Consider the following 9,113-nt stretch of genomic DNA (forward strand, 5'->3'; position numbering starts at 1 on the left):
ATTGCCGCCTACTGCTTTTCCATAGAGAAGTATCAACAACGTACTGACAAAATTCAATGATCTTACGTACATTGAATATTTTATAGACAAAGTCAGGAAGATACAAATATAAGTCAGCAACAGGTTTCGTCATATAAAAATTAATAAAGCAATTGACCAGACTCAGTCGCCTCAGTCTCTACTGTAATTGGCTCAAAATCGTACATCGGTTCCAAGACAAGTACATTTTATATTGAACCAATATAAACTCTACGGCAAGAAAAGTACCTACTTATATTTTTGCGTGCGCTACTATTTATGCATTGTTTATAAAAGAGTTAACCACTAATATATATTACACATATCTTTGTCTCTTAAATTTACGACCTACGCTCTTGTCAGTGTAGCAAAAGCAATTTTGTTCAGCAAAGCTTTTGTCTTTGATCTCCTTGTACGACGTGCCAGCTCTTCACTTTTGACTTGGTCAAAGTAACATATCCCTACACAAGAAATATAACTCTGTATACAATATACAAGTGCGCATGTATATAAACTTTGCCAAACATTCCGTGCAACATCATCCCTGGGGGAAACTTTTAGTATTACTGTCGGGAAATTCATAGTAAACGATAATAAATATGTCTCCTTTGAAGCTGGCTTAGTGTAGCCGAGCCCTTGAAATTTATAGACGGTGTAACAGCCTTAAATTAAGAAAAAAACACATATTATTGAGATAGAGTCTGTAGCATGTTCCTCTCACTAGTTTTTGTGTACATTCGTATCTACATGTGAAAAAGGACTTTATTTAAGACTGTAAGATATATTTTAACCTACTTCGGAAAAGGAGGAGGTTATAAATTCGACTATTTGTATGTGTTGTTACGCAATTACTCTGACATTTTGTGAACCGTGGTGCCTAACTAAACTTAAAACTTCAGTAGTGGTCTCATTCAAATTTGAACAAAATATTCACTTGTAAGGGTGGCATACTAGGATGAATCCGGTTTGTGGGATTTCACCCACGTTTCGATTTAATCGATTTTAATAAAACTTGGCAACCAAATGTAATTCCACAAACTTTTGAAATCGGTTATTTAAAAAAAAATATAATTAAGAATCAAACGAACTTACCTAGTGAAGTTTGATTCCAATTAATATTGTTCAAGGGGTGGAGTCCTGGTGACCTGAAAAACGTCTAGTTTAGGCACCTGTCTCCCACAATACATTTTTTATGTATAATTTTTGTTATTATGCTCAATGCACCGATATTGTGATGAGAAAATAAACAAACTTATTATTATTATTATTATGAGTATCACTAACGAAGATGATCACTTGTTTACATGCTGTAGGTAATCATTTTCATTCGTGATACGAAGCATAATTAAGAATCAAAGGAACTTACCTAGCGAAGTTTGATTCCAATTATGAGTATCACGAACGAAGGTGAACACTTGTTTACATGCAGTAGGTAATCATTTTCATTCGTGATACGATTTAAAAAGTGGGGGAAAAACATTTTCTGACTAAGCCAGCAACGGTCAAAATGTTAAAATATAGAAATCACAAAAAGTTTTAAAACGTTTTTGTCTATAACAAAATCTCTGTCTTTTTGCAAGATAAATTTCGCCTTACTCGTGTAAGCTGTAAATAAAAGAGGATGCAGCAAGATGGATGGCGATTTGACGAATTTATGAAGATGAATGCTCAGCCAGGTACAAGGGAAATTTATCAGCGAACACTCAATTTTAGTCATCGTGAACACCTGTTACCGAGAGATTTAATATTTTTATTTATTAACGATAGTTATAATAACTCTTGCCTGTAAATTTATGTGCTTTGTATAAAGTTACTTCTTTATTATTGCTGTACAAAAACACCAAAAAATAGGAAATAAATTTAAAATGTCTAACCACGATTAAAAAAAAATTATAAAAAAGATTACGTATGTTGTACGAGGGGGTGTAGAGGTTTGTTCGGCAAGCTGGTGCCCCCTTACGACATCCAGGTATCAAACGACGAAATTCGGGGAAGATAACTTGTATATTATAAACAACTTGGCGATGCACTACCGTGCACCCTTTTACAAAAGGTTGTGTCTAAAAGAGATCCGTCCCGTGAGATGCGAGTGCGGCGCAGCAGACGCCACGTCAAATACTTTTGGGTGCTGATCTTACAGAAAGACACTCCACTCTCTGAGGAGTTCTCGTAACCTGTCCCGATTTGTATGACGCGAGCTCGAGACGCTTTGCAGTTGGCCGCTGATGGCTTTGACTGCGCTACCGGATGAATATTCATTTCATACCAAACGCTAATGAGTGGTCATTACATTAGGGAAAATCTTAACACCGCGATTCAGAAATCGCGTTTTTTATGCCAATGCCATCTAGCGGTAAACTTCGGAACAGTTCTAACTAATATTGTACGAATTCTTATAAGAAAGTTAATGTGTTAGAATTATTACAAAATTTATATAAAAATATTTTCTTTTACTTATTTTATAATCAAAGACTCCATGTATTTATTCCTAGAACGCCAAACCACACAGGAACCTATTTCGAGATTCTATCAAGGCTAGAGCCACACCATGCTACTTAGTGGTTCTGATGATTTCAAGCGACTGATGGTGAGTGATACGGCTGTTCATAGCAGATGCAGTGCCAATCACAGCTTTAAATCGCAAAGACCTGAGGGGCACTGCCACTACACCTGTCACCCTGAGACCACAGCACCCAACCCTTCTAAAATGGAACGCAGTAATGCTCACAATACTGCTTAGCGGCAAGAATACCTTGTATCGTGTCATTACTATTAAGTTTAGGTATCATAACACAGGCATTTAAATCGTTGATCGGTCAAAAGAGAACATACTATTCTCTTCTGGGAAACCACGATTGTCATAAGACATTTGAAAACAGAACTCGGAAAAATAGCAATGTAAGTAAAAATAATTATTAATACAAAGATCGAACACTCAGAAGAAATTCCTTCTATCCGGCCGGATTCGAACCGACGTCTTCTAACATACCGTGCCGGACGCTATACCAACTAAGCCACGGAATGACCCAACTGACCTCACGAATTTTTCCATATCCTTGTTGTCGGTCTTTGTATTTTTCAACGACTTTTTAGTCGTAGCGCTATCTATGAGAAATCTATGAAAGTTTTATAACCCAGTTAGATACCTTTACAGCTACCGTCCTTGGCGAGAGATGTCGCTATTCACTGTATCTTAAATTTTTAGTGAATTGATATTCAATTATTTTTTGTGAAATGACTCCACTAATTAATAATTATAATTGTAACAAACTAGTAGAATAATTGCACAACAAATAATTGAATATCAATTCAATAAAAATTTTAAGTAAAAATAAAATAACAAATTCCGTATTCGGTAAGTGAAACCTGGGATTATCGTTCGATCGGGTATTATTATATCAAGTGCTTGCAGCTTTGGATGTCAGCCAAAGTCCGCTTTCTGTTTACCGCAGAAACCATTGTTTATATTTTCATTTTATAATGTTTACTTAATTTTTTAAATATAACGCAATCTAATGTTAGTAATGTATATTATTTGTTTTTCCTGTTTTTTTTATCAGCCTCTTGGTTGGTTTTATCTAGATTTATGGACCGAAACCATGTAAATGCACTATGCATATTTATATTGTATTAAAAACCTATTTCGTCTTCTTCTATCTATATGGACTTAGTACCAGTAGAGCTCCTTGCGAAAGAGTTCGTCCAGGGAAGTACTGCCACCTTTGCATTACTGTTTCAATTTTGATGGATATGGATGCTGGTGGAATTACACGCACATGGGACTTGTCAACTTATGTGTAAGGGCGACGGGCACTGTGCCAGTGCTACTTAAATCGCTCGTCAAAACTTTGCGATTGAAAGCTCCGTGTGGCACTGCAACTGCTGTCCATAGCAGGTGCAGGCGTGTTGCTTACCACCAGGCGCATGATTTGTTCGTCCCGCCACTTGGTGTCATACAAAAAAAAAACTTTCTGAGCAATCGGGTTTAAAAAGGATTCCAAATCATCTCGCTATTACCGATGTAGTACTCGTAATATGCGTCTCCGTTTTGAGTTGTGGGGTTACTTTGGCCCAAAACTCGCTAGGTATGACGTGACTACCGTAGTAAAAAAAAAAAAAAAAAAGTCTCATTTCAACTTAACCGCCTTCCGAGCTACGGGTTGTGAGTCCAGTGTGGTGTACGGGCATGATCCATCAATAGTGTATTATAGTCTCTTTTTATCAAAATTTCAGTTACACTATCATGTTCGCATAAATAAAAAAATAAAAATCCAAGCGAAAATATGTAGTTCTCCATTTTGATTTATTTTAACAAAAACAAAACCTTGTAGCAAACCAAACTTGCATTTTATAAAAAGAGATAAAAACAGAGTCACAATGTCAAAAAAATAAAAGATGAACTAACTTTTTTAGATGTTGTTTGAAAATATTAAAAAAGATGGATTCAATCAATCTAAAGCAAAAGTTGCAGTATAAGATATATCACGGGTCATTAAACCAATACACATACTAAGCGAAACCGTGAAATACCTACAAGTCTCGAAAGTCCATTCCCAACGGTCTGTAGTGACCATATCGTTCCAATAATGGGGACCGTCTTAAATTTGAGAAATTAAAAAAATGTCTTTGACGATATATAAAACCCTACAAGAGAGTATCGATGTGTATTAGAATATTTTTGAAAGAAAAATGGGGAAGTAATAATGATCCCGCGCTACACGCAGATGGAGTCATGGATTTTACAACTTTTTTTCGTCACAAGTATTTGTGACATTGGCGGTAATATACAAACGAACCTAACACATAAAAAATCGATATTATAAGAAACTATAACAAAACCTCGGACATCTAATGGAGAACAATATCTGACAATTAAATATCTCAAAGGAACACCACAAATCGTCAATGCTCCTCCAAAAAACTCTACACATTACACGGTTCCCAACAATTCCTAATACAAACAACGTATCAAGTCCTTAGCAATTTTGATAATATTGAGCACAACAAAGATTCACTTAAATTTCTATATGCAAACGCTCGCAGTATAGTAAAACGTGGTAAATTCAATGAGTTATTATGTGTTGTTGAGTCCTTAAAGTAAAAAATACATGTTGTGATATTGTCTGAGACATAGATCAAATTGGATGATGAAGCCAAAAGATTCCAGATACTAGGTTTTACTCACTATTATAACTACAGACAGAATACTATCGGCGGTGGAGTCTCAATATTTACTACAAATCATCTAAAGCATCATCTGATCGAAGAACTTTCTCAAGACGACAACCACTTTGTTTGGATACACTTACATAAATTCTCGATTGATATTGGAGCAGTCTACAAGCCTGGCCGAACAAACGCTAGAAACTTCCTTGATACTTTGTCACTGCAACTGATCCGGAGGAAAAGAGAAGTTATTTTTGGTGATGACAATTTTGATCTACTAAATCCTGACGACTCTAAAACACAATATATACAGACACTGCAAGAAAATGGATATAGAATAAGTAACTGGATTACCCCTGAACATTGTGCTCGAGAAACACTACAGAAGAAATCATTACTGGACCACATCTCAACGAATTTAACAGATAATCATTTTCACTATAGAATCGTCAATGTCCGATCATAAACAGTTATTTTTCGAAATAAAGAAATATATACCACCAATAAAACAGAGAATAAAATATGAATCGATAGAATACGGAAAGCTTCAATTATTCACAGCAGAAATCATGAAAACCACAAACAATAGCAATTATACTCAATTCGAGAAGAAGTTGTATACTGTTAGCCGCTCACGCGATACATGCAGCCGTAGACGCATACCACACCTAGAGGTGCCGATGGTGATTTTATACCGATTTATCGGATATCGAAGTTATAACAGGTAAAAGAAGTAATATTAATTGCTATTTCGTTAACTACTCTAGCAAACCATAAAGTTTTTAATGCCTGGGTTTGTCATTTAAAAAAATAAACAACTTCAAAAATACGTGACGACAATCGTGTGGGTTATTGTTTAGGCTGGTGATTTCGGTGTTTATTTATTGAAAACATACGTAAGTAGCGTTTTTTAAGTTTACCCTGAATATAAATGTTTATAAACTATACTTTAATGAGTAATTTCATGGTAAACGTTAGAACCACTCAAACGGAATATTATCATATTTATCCAAGTATACCAAAAATGTCATTAGTGCTTTTTAAGTGCAGGATTTGCGGTGTATTACTGAATTTTATTTGAGATGTTTTTGTTGGTAGTACGGAGGGTATTTATTTAGCAATGCAGAAGAATAATTTTTATTTATAAGAACTTGTATTTAAACTGAATGCTTTTCTAATTAGCGAAACCAAACAGCCGCCATTTTGCGGTAGGAGGAGCGCATCGCGTGAGCGGTTATTGAAAAATGCAAGGTACAAAAGATTAAAATACTCAATCTGCCAAAACAGGGCTGGATAAACAAAAAAGATTTTAGACAGAATCAACAGTAAAACTTTACCAATAACATAAAGAAAACACGGAAGATAAAAATATTGAAAACAATTTCTTAGGGAAGAGAAAATCAGTAGCTGATGAAATTCAACAAATGAAGAATGAGTACTATCAAAATAAATTTACAACCTGCAAAAATAAGCCAAAGAAAATGTGGAATTTTATCGATAGTGTCACATAATAAAATTAAGGAAGTGGCAGTACCAGCTAAACTTGAAATAAATACTATTATAATAACAAATGAGCAAGATATCTGTAAATGTTTTAACGACTTTTTCTTTTCAACAATAGGTTTAAAACTTGCACAAGCAATTCCAATACAATATCATGATTACAGGATCCATATTAATGATGCGGGAGAGGAATTTAATCAAACAGCCTTCGGTTTAAACACCTTTACACCTTCAACAGTTAATGAAGTGATTAAAATTATTTCTAATTTGAATATTAATACTACTTCAGGCATTGATGGCATAAACACAAAATCAGTAAACTCTATTAAATACTGAATTGCTGAGGAACTGTCTCGCTCTATAAATTACTGTATAGAAGAAGGTACAGTCCCCAAAAATCTGAAAATCGCTAAAGTAACACCTGTCTACAAGTCAGGAACCAGATCGGATCCTAATAACTATTGCCCCATATCTGTACTCCCTATTTTGTATAAAATATTTGGAAAAATTATCTATACTCGTCTTGCAACGTATTTAGATTCAATTAACTTCCTATATGATAAACAATACGGATTTAGCCAAAATCAAATGCCCTATCCGCAACTGGAGATCTAGTTACTAAAGTAAAGAATAACATTGATGAAAAGAAAATCTATTTGGGCGTATTTATCGATTTAAAAAAGGCATTTGATACTGTCATTCACAAAATCCTTCTAAGTAAAATTCAAACGATTGGTATTACCGGCAAAGCTTATAAAATTCTTGAATCATATCTGACAGATCGATATCAAGTAATTAGGATTGCGGAAACCCAAAGTTCTACAACACTTGTTACATACGGAGTCTCCCAAGGATCGATCCTTGGCCCACTGTTATTTTTGATTTATATCAAAGACATTAGCAAACTTGAACTAAACGGAGAACTTTCACTTTACGCCGATGACACTTGCTTGTTTTTCTTTGGTCATGACATCGAATCGATTGCCACGAATGCACAGAACGACCTCATATTCTGAATAATTGATTTCAGAATAATTTTTAACTATAAATATTACTAAAACGCACTATATCATATTTACAGCTAAAAATAAACATATATCAAATTTTCAACCACCTAAAATTAATAATGTAGAAATTGAGAGATCAGATACCGAAAAATATTTAGGTCTTATTTTGGATAGTGGTTTGATGTGGAAGTCGCACATTCAAAATATAAAATCGAAATCGGCTTCGTTGACGGGTGCATTATGCAGCATAGTCCGATGTTTGCCTTTGAATGTGCGGTACAATATTTACAATTCATTAGGCAAACCACACATAAACTACCTGATCGAAATATGGGGTTTAGCACCTAACACTAATCTAAAAGTTCTTCAAACGTCACAGAACAAATTAATAAAAATACTATTTAACTTCAACTACCTTACCTCTAGTGCGCAACTATACAAGAACACGAAATTAATGAATATTGATAAATCATATAAATATTTTACATGCATACTAATTCGAAAAATATTATTAAAAGATATTCACACTGACATCAAATTCAAAACCAAAAATGAACATACGCAACTTAGGCGACTGCGAAATGCTAATAATATAATATTACGGCCACCGCGAACCAACTATAGCAAAAATTATATTACCTTTCTAAGTGCACAAATATACAATAAGTTGCCTAACAATATTAAAGAAACTAAAACACTAGATACATTTAAATACCTTAAAAACTATTAGTAAAGTAATTCTAAATAAAAATTAATAAATAATAATTATGACACGATATACCGTGGACTTAGGTATATATGTTTTGTCGGGCCAAGGCAGTTTTTTCTTTGTGTTCGATCTTAGTATTAATAATTATAACAAACTAGCGAAATTATTTCATAGAAATACATTTTATGACTATAACGATGGTTAACAACGTAAAATTGAATAAAAATACATAATAATAATAAATTTTAAATAATAAATAAAACCTACAACGTTCTTTCCTTGACGCATCTAGTTATTGCCAATCTGTGTAGACTCCGCTTGCGCGAACGCATGATGCTCTTGTCCAGTATGTTATGTTGGTTGAGTCAAAACTATCCACCTCTTAAAAGTGTCATATTTGTATTATATAGATTTTATGCATTTAGCGCTTGTCGCACGACGTACTGTGTTTATAGTAATGTTATTATATTTAAGTTTCCCATTTAAGTGAATGTATAATTCTTTTGAGAAAATAAATTTTTAAACCGAAAAAAAAACCTGCTATTGGTTATTGATTATTATGTATTGCTTCTACGATCCAATTCTACCGTTGTATATGTTGAACGTTTAGCATTTTTAATAACAAATTTTTACGTCAATATATGCTATTGCCTGCGCACAAAGGTCTGCGTCTGCGTCTGCGTCTGCGTCTGCGTCTGCGTCTGCGTCTG

This window comes from Hyposmocoma kahamanoa, unplaced genomic scaffold (genome assembly GCF_003589595.1).
Source record: "Hyposmocoma kahamanoa isolate Upper Pololo Valley unplaced genomic scaffold, ASM358959v1 114, whole genome shotgun sequence".
Classification (NCBI taxonomy): Eukaryota; Metazoa; Arthropoda; class Insecta; order Lepidoptera; family Cosmopterigidae; genus Hyposmocoma; species Hyposmocoma kahamanoa.